We start from the raw sequence: 17,910 nt of genomic DNA on the forward strand, positions 1-17,910 counted from the left end.
ATGCACATGTTAAATCCTAACTCGTTTTGTACTAATATTCTTGCTTACACTTTTGGATAGTATATTTTCACAGACATATTTTGGGTATTGATGAATCGGTTTTTAAGTAATCATTGAATTTTTGAGCAGTTGTAGGTGATTTTCCCCCTCCTCTCATTTTAGAGCTTCATATCTCATGTATGACCTTTCATTGGACTGTTGCTTTGCTGAGGCTTTCGTTTGTTTCTGCTCTTGGATTTCTTTGCACAAATTAATGCTAATTGTGACAAGTGTTCCTGCTTTTGGGTCAGTGCGTTTTAGGTGCTGAAGTTAGATAGATTGATCTAACTGTGTTTGTGATATGTTTCTGTACATCCACATGGCCGATTATTGGTCCATTCCAAAATTGTGCACATGGCTGCAGTCAGTTTCTTGTTTGTTTAAATAATGCTAGGTGCTGTAACCTGGTGTGTGTATGAATACATTTCCACATACTGTACAGTATAACTGAAACCAGTTACAATGATACTTTTTGAAGGAAAGGAAAGGAGTTCCCTTTCTGTATTATTGGCGGGGCTAGTAGTACTGCTTATTATTAGGGTTGCCCAATGCTTCCTATTATAAAATCTCATCTGGAGATGACTGAGTGTTGTGCAGTGAAGGAAACTGTTGACTGTAGGACACCTGCTTCATTTGTTACATTTGTTGGAAGGTGTGTAGTGAAGAAAACAGGAGATTACAGGAAGAGAAAATTAAGATCTTGTGGTTAAGGCAATTGAATGCTGCCCTGGAGAATTGGATTCTATCCCTGCCTCTGCCATAGAGTTCCTATGTAGTGCTAAACAAATCACTTAAATGAAAGTTTGCACAGGTGGTCACTAACTGTGTGTTCCTCATTTTCTGGGTGCCCAACGTGAAACTCTGGGCCTGATTTGCAGAAGTGCTGAGCACTCACAACCGCAACTGAAGTAGGTTGGAGCTGTGTTTGAATATATAAAGTACTATATAATGCTAAATAAAAAATTATATAGCAGGTCGTACGTGTCTAAAATAGGGTTGCTAACCCTGCAGGATTGCCCTGGAGTCTCCAGGAATTAAAGATTAATCTTTCATTTGAGATTGTCATGTGATGAAACCACTAGGAATACATCCAAGCACAACTGGCAACCATCGTCTCAAATTGGTAGAAACCTTTGACCTCCAACCTTCAGTGCCTTAGCTCGCCATTTGGAAAATGGCTATAATACCAATCCCTTATCTCACAGGGGATTCGTGAAGATAAATAGCGTTTGTGATGCATTGTGATAGAAAAGTCCATGAGGAAATTCATAATTCTGTCTTCAGAGCAGGGTTTAAATAGTGTGCAGTAAATAAGGCCTATGGTGGCACATTGAACTATATGGATAAAACAAAATATTGAATGGCTGCTTGTTAATTGAGCACCGTCCGTCCTGTATATTAAATGAGCAGGGATCCTGTGGGGGAAAATAGCATGTGATCATGTAATTAAAGACTGTATTATAATACATATCCATAAGGGGCCCAATTTAAGATTGCATAGGGCAGCCTTGCTTCAGGCATAGCTTAACTTCTGAGTACTTGACTTTGCAACCTGTACTTGTGTTTTGAGAGAGAGTGAGTGAGTGTGTGTGCGTGTGTGAGAGAGAGAGAGAAACCAATATTTCAAAAAGCATCAAACTATTTTGAGTTTTTTACATTTTCTAGCAGAGATTAAAATCTCTGAATATTAGGCATGTTAGAAGGGAAATTATTCTAGAGTCTTTTTTGTACTTAAATATATGGGGCTGCTGCCATATATATTTTAGCAAAAAGAATAATCATGGCCACTGGTAACTACAATCATTAGTTTCTCAGTAGGACATTATGGGGGATGGTGGCGGTGGTGGTGGTGGTGGTGGTTGTTAATATAAATCCTATCGGTCATCCAGGGCCCTAACTTCTATTGAGGTAGGCATTTGATGGATTTTAAGATATACAGGGGTTAGTATATTTTTACTGTTCAAAATTTGTATGATATGAACTTCTTGTTTCTGTTTATTAATTTACTATTAGAATTATGGAAGTGAGAGATGGATTATATTTTAACACTTTTTTTTTCTTTTACAGCTTGTCATCATATATTCTTCAGAGGTCTGCCTACTGATAAATTGTACAGGTAAGAAAAAATATATAAAGAAGTTAGTTTATTGATGGGAAATATTCTTTAAGATTTTAGGGACTAATTCCTAAGGAACTTCTATAGTATTCTTAGAGAAACATCAGCAAATCTATTGCAAAAATATTGAAAATGCCAATGTTGTCAGTTTCCAGTTAAAAAAAAAAAAAGATCATCTCAAGAAATATTTCCTGGGTGGGAGCAGAGTTTATTTTCCCAATCTTATATGTATTTATTCTTTTTATCCATTCATCTTCTCCTCCCTCATGCTCTCCTGTTGTCTCATTTCCCCCCCAGTTTGTATTAGTATTTACAGGTTTTCAAACCTTGGTAAGTTCTCCCATTCATGCTGCCTGTTGTCAGTCTGCCTTTTCCTACTCATGTATCAGCATCTCAAGTAGTATTACCTGTTGACAGTCCACAGGCAGTATTTCAATACCATGGGGATGGCACAGCAACTGTGGGAGGTAGGGTCAACCAACGGTGTCTTTACAAAATGATAAATACAGATTTGTTAAATTGAAATCAATATTTAAAATTAATTGCTTTGTTGTGAAAAGCAACTGGGTAGCAATGACTCTGGGCAGAACATCAACTCCTCAAGTCTCTTTTAGTGTGCCTATAGGGGTAGGTTGATTCATTTTAGAGCTCAGAGCTTTTACATCTTGAATTCCTGCTTGCCTAGTCACTGTGGTATTAAATGATTCTGGCATCAGCAAAGGATTTTCATTACTTGATTTCCATTGTTGTGTGTGTTCATGATGTACTTTGCACCATATTGCATGCATGGAGTATAGTTTTAATTCTGCCTTCTTCAGCTGGCAAGCCCCATCACTTTTATGTTGCCTCAACTTCCGAGAGCACAAGAAAACACTGGACATCTCAAGCAGGTTACTTGCTTGTTGGGAGAGAAATGAGTGGACAGAGACAGATTTTTTTCACAGACTATTTTTACTTCCAGAATGCATATAGGGATTGATCCAAAACCCACTGAATAAATAGCAGCCTTTCCATCCATTTCAATGGACATTAGAACAGGTTGTAAAGACAGCTAAAATTACTGCTGACAGGCAAAACAAGAGAAGTCAAATTAATGTAGATTCTCCTAGTTCTATTGCTTCTCTTGTTTCATATTGTATCCTACCTCACCCCTTTCGCTCTGTCAGTAATGTTAGCCTCATCCCACTCTTAGTTCTCTCACTCTCTTCTTCGTGCTTTCTTCCATGATGCCATCAACACCTGGAACATCCTCCCAACCCAGTACTCCAAGGGGTAAACCTCCTTTCATTGAAGTCTCTCCAAACACTCCCTTCTTTCACAGGACCTTCCAGTGCAAACCCACCCACTGTTACCATTCCAGTTTCTTTCTTTGAATAAAAAAAAAAAGCTCAGTTGTTACCATCTTCTCGGCTCTCCTGCAATGTTTTTGTTTGTGTTTCAGATTATAATCTCTCACTGATAGGAAATGAGGCCAATATTTAGGAAAGTGACAAGTGACTTTGGGTGCCCAGCTTGAGACACCTTGAAAGGACCTAATTTTCATAGGTTTGGTGAAAAGGCCTGATTTTCCATAGATAGAGGCTCAGCACTTTTTGCAAATCAGGCTTTTCAAGGTTCCTCAAGTTGGGCACCCAAAATCACTAGTTATGTCTGAGAATCTTGCTCCACGCCTTTATTTCTGTCTTGTACACCATCAAACAAAATATCAACCGTTAACAAATATCAGTAATGATATCACTTTCATAGCTCTGGAAAAAAGAAAACTTTTTTCAAGTTCCAACCTGACTCCTCTTACATAAAGATGTCTCCAATTGCTAAGCAAAACATGTCAGTCAAACAAATCAGTTTGTAAGAACATGTGCCTGAACCCAAAGCACTTGCACTGTCTGCCTGTTTAGACTGTAAGATGCACAGAGTGTCCCAGAAGAAGGTACATTCTTAGAGCTTCAGTGTCTGTGGCTTTAGCAGGAAGCAGCAAAACCCAGCAGCTACCATAAATACTACTGTAGCATAGGCAAGAAGAGATCAACATGTTTTGTATATAGTTTTCACATTGTTATGAATACATGGGATTCCTATGTATCTGATGCATACTTTAAATAAATAATAGCACATTTCAGTACAGGTTATGGAGCTCTTTGGGCCAAGCGCCATTCTTTTGTATGTGTTTGTAGAACATCTTGCACAGTAGAGCACCAGTGCTGATTGAGACCTCTGCTTGCTACCACAATACAGGATAACAATGAAGTAGAGTTTTCTACAAACATGGATATTCAGGAATTACCTCTTTAAAAAAAAAAACAAAACCCTGAATGTTACATTTTGAGGAACATATTTTTATAGACTTTAAAACTTTTATGAGTGTCCCATATAGCCAGTTCTATATGTGAACACAGGTAAAAATACACCTCTACCCCAATATAACACGAATTTGGATATAACGCGGTAAAGCAGTGCTCCGGGGGGGGGGGCGGAGCTGCGCACTCCGGTGGATCAAAGCAAGTTCGATATAACGCTATTTCACCTATAACGCGGTAAGATTTTTTGGCTCCCAAGGACAGTGTTATTTTGAAGTAGAGGTGTATGTGCTTTATCTAGAACATTGATACTCCTATTGAGGCTTGCGAGCTGCAAGTGGCTCTTTAATGTCTCTCCTGTGGCTTTTTCAGCACATGATATCAAAACACTGTGTGATTTAATTATTCACCAGTCTAAGTTATTAACCAATCGGGATGCGTTTGCTATGTTATTTACTATATATATAGAGAGAGAGCATCCTGATATCTATATCTATATAGAGAGAGAGTGAGTGAGTAAATGAAAAAATAAATTCACACTACTGTGGCTCTTTTAGGTAATTGTGATTGCTAATTTGGCTCCTGAACCACTGAGGTCTGAGTATCACTGATCTATAACATGCAATCTGTGTACGGATGCACATGTACAATTTGCAGTCTCAGATTCAGAGGTCTGTTTGAAAATATGAAAGTCATTTTTTTAATCTGCTTTTTATCCATTACTGTACTAGTGTTGGATACACTTTCTTCATTATGAGGAGTGAATCTGGGGACTAAGTGGAATAGTGAAAGCTTCAATTATCTATTTTGGAAAAACATACTTAAAAATATCTGTCAGAGGTACAGCTGTGTCAACAGTGGTATAAAAATCCATTGTATTTATAAATAAATTCATTTTAACAGTCTGAATTTGAATTTGTAAACAAATTTGTTTCACCCCTCCCCCTCATGATGGCATCTTGTGACTCTTTTAGCTACTGAGTTTAATGACAGAAACAGGGTAAGTTAATCACATTTTTTAGAACATTCTTGGAAAATAAAAATTTTTATGCTCGGCTTTCACACAAGAAACCTACTTATAAGAGTTGTGTTAATCCAGTGAGGAAACAGAAGCAATGCCATGTGATGTAACAGATTATCCTTGCAGTTCAAATATGGAATATACACAATGAACTGCTCACAAATATGCTGCAAACCAAGAAATGTTCAAGCCACAGCAATATTCACTTCTGTGCAGAGAGCTAGCATGAGACCTATGCATAACGTAAGTCTCTTCTGACACATCTAGTTCCAACTACTGTTAGAGATCAGATACTGGACTAGATGGACCTTAGTTTTGATTCAGTATGGTGATTCCTACATTCTTATTTTAAAGGCTTAAGTAGCATAAAATCTTATTCTGCTCCTATGCACAGGAGTGAATTTTATCCAGAATGATTAAATTTGAGAAAATCACAATCTGCCTTTGGATAATCTGTAAACAGAAGGGGAAAATGTTAAGATTGTCGAATAAATGATTCATTATGAATTATTCACCCAGCTTTTAGTCAGAATTCCATAACCTTTGTGTTTATACAGAATACACATTGGTAATCAGTGTCCTGACTGAAATGAATCAGTTTTATTCATTTTTAAAAGATTTTTAATTATGGCAATAATTTAGTTAAAAAACATAGTTGCTCATTCCTTGCAGTAAATAATTAGTCTTCTGTGCCATCTTTCTTAACCAGTGATGAAGGCATGGGGACACACAGATGTTGTCAATAACACTGTATAAAGCCATCTGTTAGACGGACTCTTTCTCTTTTGGCTTGGGGGACAGGACTTTGAAAGGAGCTCAGACATCTGACTGTAAGGAGATAACCTCATGGATCTGGCCATGACTAAGGACTTATACTCATCGGGTGTTTCTCTCCTACTTTTGACACAGTGACTCAAGATATTAGATAAATCCAAATGGAATCACAAGAAGGAATCCTGGCCCCATTGAAGTCAGTGGGATTCTTGCTATTGGCTTCAACAGAGGTCAGGATTTCACCCACAGTGCTTTTATCCAATTAATGATTTTAGACTCACTTCTATTTTTATCTCATTTTCCTACCCGTGTAATAATAGGAGCTACCTCACTGTGCATATGCTGCAGCTCAGTGGGATGAGACAACTCTCCAAGATTCTTGCTATTCCAAACTGGCTGCTGTGAAGTTTGGAGTAATACAATATATACCAGCCTTTTCCCTCTGGAGACTGTGGTCACAGTTCTCCCCCTGTCATCTGCTCTATGGATCTTTTATGGGCAGTGCACATCCTTTTTGCATATTCTGGGTCTGATCCTGCTCTCATACAATTCAAGCGCAAAACTCCCATTGATTTCAATGGTGCAAGCTTGAGCACTCTGCCCTTTTTGCTGTATGCAGAACTCTCATTGGGAGCAGTGGGAGCTTCATATGTGGACCAAAGGCAGAATGTTTAACAGGTGTCCACAGTGCAGATCAGTGGTGGGAATTCAGCCCTGATTAGCTGATATGGAGAACAGTCCATTTTAAGATCCCATGTTAAAAATTGAACCCATGTCTTCCATGTAGCACTTTGGTGTCACTAACTGAGTATTTCCCCCCTTTTTAATCAATTTTAAATTATTGAGACATATTAAAATGAAATATAAACAATAGAATGATTTTCTTCTGAGTATGTGAGATATGTAGTCAGTGTCTACTTCAGGATCGGCAACATTTGGCATGCGGCCTGCCCGGGCCGGTTTGTTTACTTGCCACGTCTGCCCGTTTGACCGATTACGGCTCCAGCTCCCAGAAGGCAAATAAAAGGAACCAAACATTTTATTATTTTTTAAATCTCATGATTTTTAAGGCAGTCTCATGATTTTGGGATTCCAGATAATGGTTTTTGACAGCCTGGGCTTGGTTGTACTGTATGTAAAATGTAACAATAGTTGCATATATAAAGATCACTAAATGTTGTCTTAAAAAGTATGGTTACTGGTTTTCTTTTCGTATTGAAGTCAAGACTGGAAATTTCATTTTTGTCCAACCTATTAACATGTTTGGGGAGAAAAAAATTGCCATCTGATATCTTCACTATTTGAGTCCCAGTAGTTTACAGGTATCAGAGATAATTATATATTCCTTACTATATCTACAGCTCCTCATCCCATATTCTGTTGTTACCTAGAGCACATGTCAAATGAAATTTATGATTGGTCACCTGAAATAGACTGAACCACTGATAAGGGGGAAATACCTTACTGATTTACAGATGTGCAGACTTTTACAATTATTTATATAGAGATTTGGCATGAATTTTCTAACAATAGGACACCGTGCATTTAAAATTTTTATTTCTATATTCAACAATACAGCAGCATGCAATAAAAATTATCTGATCAGAAGAAAGTGAAATACAAGCCTCATATTAGTGATATGCAACCATAACTTTTGTGGCTTTGGCATTGTTTCAGCATGTATAAGTAGAAAAGATACTAACTTGTTTATTGTTTTAGAATCCCTTAATCTGTATTGCACAAAAAAATCTGTCATATATCCAGAGGAGGAGCGCATGCTTAGCTTTGAGTAGATTTCAATATCTAAAATAAAATTTAATCTAAATATGTCAGATTCCATATTTTGTAGATTAAATTAATGTCTTCAAAAATTATTTTATTAATGTATCCCTTAATACACTTTTACTCTGGCTTTCTTAGAGATTCATAAAGTCACTCATTTAATTTTCATAATATGAAGCAACAGCAAACAATAGTTCCTGAATTGTCTCAAACTTATGGCCAAAAGACATTTTTCACCAGTGTTTGTAATCTCCCAAACCTCTCTGCGAAGATTTTAAAATACTCTCAGTATTGACAGGTTTGTTTTCTGATCAGTTGCAATACAACAGCTCCCCAAATAACAAGGAAAATAGAACTGTAGAAAGAAAAGTGTGGGTAACTTTGCTAACAGTAATGAGTTTGCATATTTTCCATCTATTTGTAAAACTAGCTTGTTGGAACTACTGCTAGCTATAATAAATTTAAGAAGTTAAATTAGAGAGGTTTGTGTGCCAATTCTGTCTTCAAACAGCAATATGTTGTAAAGTTTGGAGATTCTATTAACTCATGATGGTTATAGAATCAAGAAAAAGACTTTTTCACAGAGAATAAGTGATTCATATATTTATGGTATATATTAATTATATTGAGATTGGATTACCACAAGGTTTTGAGTAGGGGTTGCCAGATGTTGCCACTATTCATCAGATATACTCAGACCACCCCCTAATATTCTCAAACAGGGATATGTAATAGGTTCTTCATTGGCTTACTGAATATTAGTAGATGAATTTTAAAAGGGCTACAGCCTCAAAAATATCAGGATATTGCTGAATGATAACTCCAGGAAGGGAGGAAGATGCATGAAATCCAAAGAAGAAACACTTACTTCATAATATGAGAAGGGAAAAATGATTGAGGAGAGAGCCCCAAAATCACTGGTTGTGTGTGTACAGGTGGAGTCCACCTCCCTTAACAATGTTACAGACAGTGGGGGAGGGTAGAATGCCTTTTGCCGCACGCTAATGAGCCTTATCCTCCCACTCTGAGTACTTTAAGCTGTTTTTTGTTTTTAAAAGATCGATGTCCCAACCCGTCAGCTGGATCAGAGCATGTTCAACTCCACCCTTAACGCAGTCATTCCTGGAGCAATGGGAGTTATTGTTATTACTGGTTGCATTGTACCATTTGTATGTGCATGAGCTAGACAATAAAATAAGAAAATAACTTTTGCCCCAAGAAGCTTACAGCGAATATTTCACATGTACTGTAACTGATAATGTGTTTGCTTGGGAAGGAGGGGACACAAAGGAGAATGGAAAAAGTGACAAATGCTCAGGGGAGAACATAATGAAAAGGCTAAAAGCACACAGTTTGTGCCTAATTTGTTTTATATTTCTTTATTGCTGAGCTTATTCTTGTCATTGTTAAATGGATGGATTTTATTTTGGCTATCTTCCTCTGTTGCTTTTCAGTCCCACTTTTGCAGACAGTGCACAGGCTTAGTAGTCTGTGTGTGTATGATTGGGACAGTAAACATAGGAAGTGGCGGAGAAGAGAAAGAGGGGGGGGATTTTGTCCCTCCTACCTGCAGGATCACAACTTCCTAACGCATCATTTTGTTTGGGAGTCTTTCATCTTCTAGAGCAGGCTGACATTTCTTCAGTCTGGATCATCTTGCCTTGGAGCCAGCAGTCATTGCCTCTCAAGAGATGTGGCTGAGGTCCACAGCTCTAGTGTGCTGGATTGGATCCAGAGCATTTAAAACTCTTGGTAGCTTTTGTCACTCAAAATAAACTAAGGATTACCAGGATTAAAATTTAAAGGAACATCATTTTGCAAATATTGCTAAACACTAGATTTTTTAATACAGTATAGTTGTATTTTTGATGCAGTTTTATTTAATTTTTGCTTGAAAATTCAATTCATTTCTGACCCCTCTTGCTTTCACGTTATTATGGTTACGCTTCATAATAATCTGACTGTAGTCATATTGTGGTTGTGCTTTTTGATAACTAACTACCACTTATTCTGAGTGCGTATGTATACATGCGTGCATGCCCATGCATGTGTGGAGAATTGTCAAACTGGCAGATATGTCTAAAATATATTTCCTTCTGTGAGAAAGATGCTAAAATGCTTGTGTTGCATTTCATTTAGATCTGGGTCAGAGATCCTGTCCCATGAAAGTTAGTGAGATTCCAAAACTTTTCCCATTCTACTTTAGGGTGGGGAGGAAGGAGAGCCATCCTCCCAAGAATAGTCAATAGCCCAGTTGTTATGGCGCTAGTTGGGATGTAGGAGACCCAGGTACAAGTCCTTGTTCTGCCTGATATGCACATTCCAAGAGACTGCCATTACCAGCCAGCTGCAGAGTTACAGGTCTGTCGCATCTTCCGCTGGGGTTACATTCCGCAGTCAGTGCGTAAAGTGAAAATCGCGTATAGTCAAAATTACATTGAGTGTAATGGCGGGCAGAATCGCACTACAGGAACAGTATTACAATTGTTATTTTTCTTTTTTTTTTTCTTGTTTTTGCCGATCACATAAAGCTGAAATCGCACATGTTAAATGCACCTAAGATGCAACAGACCTGTAGTCAGTCTGTCTCTTTCCCAATGAATATTTAATTATTTATGCAAAGTGGAACAGTTTTGGCAGGAGACATGGACAAACACCAACCCCAGAATAACCTGGTGAGTATGTCACATAATGGGGATATAGGGAATGACAGGTTCTCATCCTTGCTTTGGACCTCCCAGCTGATTGCCCTAACCACCAGGCTATTCTGGGGACTCTCACTCACTCTCATTTGGACCAGAAGTTCCACCCTTGACCTGAGGAAACTTTTCTGAAGAAAAGTCATTTTGAAACATTCCTAACCAGCTCTGTTTTCTTTATAGCATGCAACATGTGTGCACTGTCTCCCTGTGGCAATAAAACATGACAAATGTTAAATGTAAAACAAATGATTTGAGGCACAAATACAGATACTAAGCCCTGCACACATACCTATTTCAAAGCTGTGCTTATGGTAGTTATGATGTTGCTCACTCTGGCAAAGAGACAGTAACTCAAATTTCTCAGGCTTTTAAGGAGGCTGTGATTATCTCCCATTTCACTTCACACACAGTGCTAATTAAGATTTTAAACAATGGCTGTAGACTTCTTTTCCTTTTTGGAATCTTATCAGAGAGTTATTTCATACTTCCTTAAGCGCTTGCAATGCACCTTTAAAATTTTAGTGCTACATTTTTGTATAGATATAGGACTCCACAGTGTTTTTAAAACTATGAAGGGTCCTGTGCTGTAGTCCTTACATAGCCCACACACCTCTTGGGTGTGGTGCTCTGTCCCCTCTAGTGGCACCAAGACTACTTAGTGATTAATGAGTCTGCTACAGCCTTAGCTAAGGGCCATGTGGCTTTTAGCTCATGCAGTAGAGCAGGGATCGGCAACCTTTGGCACGCGTCCACAAGTTCAGCTGATCATGGCTCCTACTGGCTGGATTCACTGCTCCAGGCCAATGAGGACTGCGGGATGTGCTGACTGCGGCTTCCCACGGCAGGTAAACGAATTGGTCTGGCCTGCCCGGGTGCTTACCCTGGCAGGCCATGGGCCAGAGGTTGCCAGTCTCTTCAGTAGAGGTTCATGCATTTAGCTTCAGAGGTCCCAGATCCGATCCTGCCTGCCAACAACCAGTGTTTGTCGGTGTTACACTAGTAATCCATACATACACACATAGGTGCTGACTTCCTCTTTACCTGGTGGTTGCTTGATCCCCCGGCCCTGCTTCATCTCGCACCTGCACTGCCCTTGCCCTGCCACCATTCCACCCCTTCCCCAAGGTCCCTGCCCCTTCCTGCCCCCATTCCACCCCCTTCCCCCAAGTTCCCACTCCTGCCCCACCTCTTTTCCACCTCCTTCCCTGAGTGCGCTGCATCCTTGCTCCGCCCCCTTCCACCAAGAAAGTCCTAAGCGCTGCCAAACAGTTGGCAGGGGGTGGGAAGTGCTGGGAGGGATGGGGAGGAGTGGGACACGGCATGCTGGGGGGAGGAGAATGACGCGGGGAGGGGGGAGCTTGGCTGCTGATGGGTGCGGAGCACCTGCTCATTTTTGCCCATGGATGCTCCACGGCACCTATGCATACACAAGTAGTTTCATTTACTTCAATTGGGTTATTTTATTAAGTAAAATTACTCGCATGAGTAAAGGTTGCTCTCTTGTGTCTTAATGTTGTGGCAATCAAGTGGAAAATTTACAAATCTGGTTCCTAAATTTAAGTAACAAAACCCTTTAGGCACATTGTAACTGGGCCAACTGCCTCCCATGCACTCCCTTGTGGCCTAGGTCAAGCCACTGAGAACATGCCTCAGTTCTCCCTCTTGGACTAGTCAAGAAACTCAGAAGGTCCATTCCCATCCCTTCTTGGGTTGTGCTTTATTAAATTAACAAACATTCAAAATAGTTTTCAAGTCCATCCAAAAGTTCACACAAACAACGGATTTTCTTCCTCCTCCCAGGCCTTCCTACCTGGGGCTTTTCCTGCTTTGGCAGGCCACTCCCAGGCCCAATTGGTTGGAGGCTTGGTCCTAACTCTCAGGACTTTCTGCTAGATCCTGCTCACTTCCAGCGGTCTCTAATCCCTGAGCATTGCCGTATAAAGAGCAGTAGCAGGCTGCAATCATCCTGATCTCTCCTAGGTGTGGCTCATTCTGTACTGAAGATTAGCTAGCCCCAGCCCTTAATGGACAAGCCATCCTATTACACAGCTAAATAACTAGTTTGAATTTTCAGAGTTAATGAGCACCCACAACACCTATTACCATCATAGTTTGGAGTGTTCTGCACCTCTGAAATTGAGGACACCTTTCTTTTGGTGCCTACATAAGGATTTATGAGTTTAACTTTGGACAGTCAAGGTTGGAAATTTTGTTCCTACATTATAAAATTCAGTTTTCTTTTAATTTTCTTTTACATCACTTGCAAGCATGTATTTTTTTCCCTCGAACACGAACACAGTACCATTCTAACATCAGCCAGGAATCAGAAATACTGTGGATCAGTGTTACCTCCTTACCTGATACTCTTGTCTGTTCCAGATTGTCCATCGCTACCAGTGTTCTCTATTTTTAGAACAGAATGTTTCTAATATGTTGTGATAAAGCTGAGGAAATAAAATAAAAATAAAAATATTGTGGGGGGATGGGAAGGAAACAAACACTAAATTTCCTTTAGACTTTTGAGAGTCAGCATGTTAGAAAAGTCTCATGCAGACAGAGAATTAGTATGCATTATAATTATATATTATATTTTGAACATTGAAGAGAAATTTTCTTATACAGATTTTAAATGTAATTTTACTTATTTGTAAAACTAATATTTATGAAAACTCTTTGTATCCATATTAACAACAAAAGTAATGGAATAATTTTCTCTCTATAAATATACACACACTTATACAGACTTTTTCACTTACAGGAATCCTTTAGAATGTAAAATCAATATCTTACACAATCGTCAGCCATTCTGCAAGAAGATATGAATTTTGAGACTTGGTAGTATAGCTGAAATGTTGATTTATTTTCATTCTAATGTTTTTGCCTCATCCTATAAATAAGTAAATAAATATATTTTTTATGAAACATTCAGTTTAACAGATCATCAAATGATTAATTTTCTAAAGACAGCACTTTGCAGGTTGTTGTTTGATGTCTTTGTTAATATGAAGAGGCTCCATGACTTTGGTATTATCTGTGACACAGGAAGTATCAGTGTATTTCCCCTAAAAGACTGATTGAAACTTTGAGAACAAATTGCTCCTACATTATAATCCTCTTCACTACGAAGAGTAAGAAGAAAAGGGTCATATGTTGCCATTGATTCATATAAGTATCTCCTAGCTGACAGTAACAGGAGCTTCACAAGTCTAATAGAAAAAACTTTGAAAAGCATCTGTCCCACATAAATGTCATCAAGGTTTTAATTCTACAACCTACATCTATGTTGAGCAGATCTTATTTGTGTAAATAATCAATTGTGGCCTGCAACCTTTACCCACAATGTACGTGAATGACTACGGAAAGCTGGCCTTCATAGGTAGCATGGGTTGTCTGGTTACATAACCAGACAAGCATTCAAGGGATCTGAGATCAATTCCTGGACATACAGCTTCTTTTATGGCTTTGGGCAAGCCACTTAGGGTACATTTACAGAGCAAAAAAACAGCTCCAGCAAGTGTCAGAGCCGAGTCAACTGCCTCGGGTTCATGGAGCTTGTGCTGCGATGCTAAACGTAGAAGTGTAGACATTCAGGCTCAGGCTGGAGCCTGTGCTCCGAGACCCTCCCATCATGCTGGGTTTCAGAGCCTGAGTTCCAGCTAAACCTGAACATCCACACTGTTATTTTAGCCATGAAGCCTGAGCTCTGCAAGCCCGAGTAAATTGACCCTGGCTCTGACACTTGCTGCCACCTATCTTCTTTTGCTGTGTAGACAAGTGTGTCTGTACCACGGATCTCCATCCCCAAGTGGGTTAATAATACTTCCTTTCTCTAATACTTCGTGTCCTCTCTGTTTAGACTTTAGAGTCCAAAGTTGTTCAAAACATGTGCTGTATCTCTTGCTCTCTCTGTCTTTACATATATATAGCCTATGCACTATTTGAGCACTATTCTGTACAGGGGTGAATTTCACCCACTGAACGGTATTTATGTGGGTAGACCTACTAGTCCTGTAAGTACATACTACTCACATTTTGCATTGTTAGGAATATTATTATTTATATTACAGTAGAATGTAAAGGTCCCAGTCAGGATGGGGGAAGGCTCCATTTTCTCATGGATAAATCATATGAAAAAAATGGCATGAACAGTCTACAAGCAAAAGATTGATACAAAAGATTGAATTAGAGGAATATTAATTAATCTTCCAGTGGTGAAGGTCAGAGGTATTACTTTGAGTCACAAAATAAGTTAATCAATAGACTTAGGTGTATGCTTGTAGTAATTATGCATGTCATGACAGTGATATGGAGATGTTGTTAGTGACTCCAGAGTTAAGGCTGTACTGAGATTTGCACTTCAGGCAGGACTAAAATCCTTCTCTTTCACATTTTAAATGATAGAATTTACTTCCTAAATTGAATACATTAACTCTTCACTGCGCATTAAATTTTCCATCATTCCCACCCCCCTACAAGATTAATGAATTTGTCAGAGAAGAAGAAATCTCTCTTTTTGAAATGTAACCCTAAGAATCTTTTTCGTTTGTTTTCCCCCCTTTTCTTTCTAGCACAAGAATTACAAGCCACAAACTTTGAACTATAAATAGACCACCTTTCAAAATTTTTAAATAAAACCGAATAATAGTTATTCCCTTAAACCTCAGCAAACAGCAACCCACCTATTACATGCAGGTCTATTTTTAACCCCTCCCCCCAATTTTTTATCGCACTCCACTTTCACACCTTGGTAAATATAAACACTATACTCTTCATAAGTATCAGCATTAAAAACGGAATGTGAATGGAATTGGGAGCAGGACTTTAAGGGATAGCGTATGGAAAAGCAAATGATTGACCCATAGGTAACTTTAAGAAATATTCCCAAGTTAAAGTAAATTAGATATTTTGAGAACAGAGCAGAGGCATGGTGGCTGGGGGAAAGAAGAGAAGTAAAGTTTTTATCTGTATTTAAATTAGGTTTTATCGTACTGGAATAAGTCAAAGTAGTGAAAATTTTGCCTACAAATCAGTTACAGGATATAGCCAAAATAAATTAACTTGATGATAAGGGAATAAAAAAAATATGGATGACATAGATCCCAGGGTAATTATCCTCACCAGTCAACATTTTCAAACATACCAAAATTAAAAAAATGCCATGTGAGAGAACTAAAATATTTAAAAATAAATGCTAGAAATACATGTAATTAGGCTGCTGAATTACAGTTAAATACTTTTAAAAAGTGTGTGATATCAGAATACTTTTTCAAGTGTGCTGGTGTATCATGAGTGTAGCCTGGGGAAAGTGAGTGAACTTGACACACAAAAATTTGACTTTTCATTTACATTTCCGGGGGAAAATTGTAGAGGCACAAAAATGGAAATATTTCAGAGTGGTAGCCATGTTAGTCTGTATCAGCAAAAACAATGAGTCCTTGTGGCACCTTAAGAGACTAACAAATTTATTTGGGCAAAAGCTTCCATGGGCTTTAGTGGGTTTTAGCCCATGAAAGCTTATGCCCAAATAAATTTGTAGTCTCTAAAATGGAAATACTGTTTTCTATTCTATTCTAAACTATATAGGTTCTCATACCTCCCTCAGTACTGTAAGATCTGAGTGCTTAATGCACTGCTAGAAGGCAATATAACTTACAGATATTGCTTAATGCATTACTTTCACAATAGGATGCTTTTAGAAAAGTTGTTGAGCTCTTAAATTCTTTCATACATTAACTGGGCATGCTTGTGGAAATTCAAAATAACATCACAGAAAAGGACAATATTGATGCAAATCATATTCAATCTGCCAAGAGAGATGATCTAGAAATTTTGTCTGATCCTGCAAAGACATCAGGAAGTTAAGGATAATAAAGTGTTGTCATTGAATCCAGGAAAGTTGCCATACACCTTTAGGACAATTAGAAAATGTACATCACAAAATAGTTAAAGAGAGAATCTCTGCTTGGACCATTCTAGGTACCACCAAAAATCATACAAACCTGGTGCCCATGGTTATCAATCAACTGGTGTGCCTGTGTCTGATTTTCTTAGAATTCACTCAGACAAGGAGATAGCAGTTTCAGTGGCATGTATCCACAATATGACCTTCTCTGAAATCTGTGGGGCTGCTATGTGGAATTTGATTTTCATTGTGATTCTTTCAACGTGACAACAAAAGCAGATTCTGGTTTTGGTAGGTCAGTGCTGAAGTCATGGTTTAAGGAGCAGGGGTCTCCACTTAGCCAAGGAGGAAGGATTGGGCCTCCTAAATAGGGAGAGGAAGCCATGCAGGATTCTTACCTTACCAGAGTGGGCATGAAGTTAAGCAATTAATAAGTGATTTTCCCTCTTTAGAATATGTGCATAAACCAGAACCTGCAAGGGAGGTATATGTTTGAATTAATTTGATGTAGTAAATGACTGAAAGAACCAGAGGTGGTTGAGTGCAACACATGTGCAAGGCCACAAGGGGGCATGCTGAAAGGTAGCACCCCATGACAATTCCTCACATCCAAGCATCTGTGACAGCAGAGAAGGACAGGTGACTTGACTGGATGGAACTCAGCAAAAAAGGATACCCTCTTTAGACTTGCTCAGCTCTGCTGCTCTATGCATACTGCATACTTTGTGCATAGCACCATGAGTTATATATAGTGTATTGATGTACTTTTTCTAGAAGATTCACACTTTTATGAATGTTTCCTTCTCATTCACAATCACATGGTTGACATAAGCCATTTGATAATAGGTTTTCTAGATTCTATCTCTGTACTTTTCATCAAACTGAACTGTTCTCTAAATGCTGCATTCCATTTCTCTCCTGTATGACAAAAGCTATCCAGAAGGGCATTCCAGAATCTGATTGCTATGTTTTGTTTGTCATTTGGTGCTTAGACTACAAGTAGTGTTTACCATAGTGTTTTAGGAAAACACTTTTCATGAGGCAGGTATTTAAGTAAATATGACTCCATCCCTTAACAAAAGGAAAATAATTGATTAAACAATTAAATAATTAAATTAATTAAATAGTTGATTAAACAATTCAGGCTGTTTATTTGCCTGTCATACTGGAAGGGTTATGAAGAGAAGAGGAGAGTATCCTCTACAGGAGATCCCACCCCTTATGACTAGGCTACTAACCCTTTGAAATCACCATGTCATGGTGATCTTGCTTCTGCC

The 17,910-nt window shown here is 38.5% G+C and overlaps 1 long non-coding RNA gene across 1 annotated transcript in view; it reads left to right on the plus strand.

Annotated features, from left to right (window-relative positions):
- The first annotated feature begins 2,139 nt into the window (after positions 1 to 2,139).
- Positions 2,140 to 17,910, plus strand: part of LOC127055707 (uncharacterized) — a 78,884-nt gene continuing 63,113 nt past the window's right edge. The window contains exon 1 of the long non-coding RNA XR_007775583.1: positions 2,140 to 2,155. This is a non-coding gene — a long non-coding RNA (uncharacterized LOC127055707). The remainder of the gene's footprint in view (positions 2,156 to 17,910) is intronic.

Source organism: Gopherus flavomarginatus, chromosome 1 (genome assembly GCF_025201925.1).
Source record: "Gopherus flavomarginatus isolate rGopFla2 chromosome 1, rGopFla2.mat.asm, whole genome shotgun sequence".
Classification (NCBI taxonomy): domain Eukaryota; kingdom Metazoa; phylum Chordata; order Testudines; family Testudinidae; genus Gopherus; species Gopherus flavomarginatus.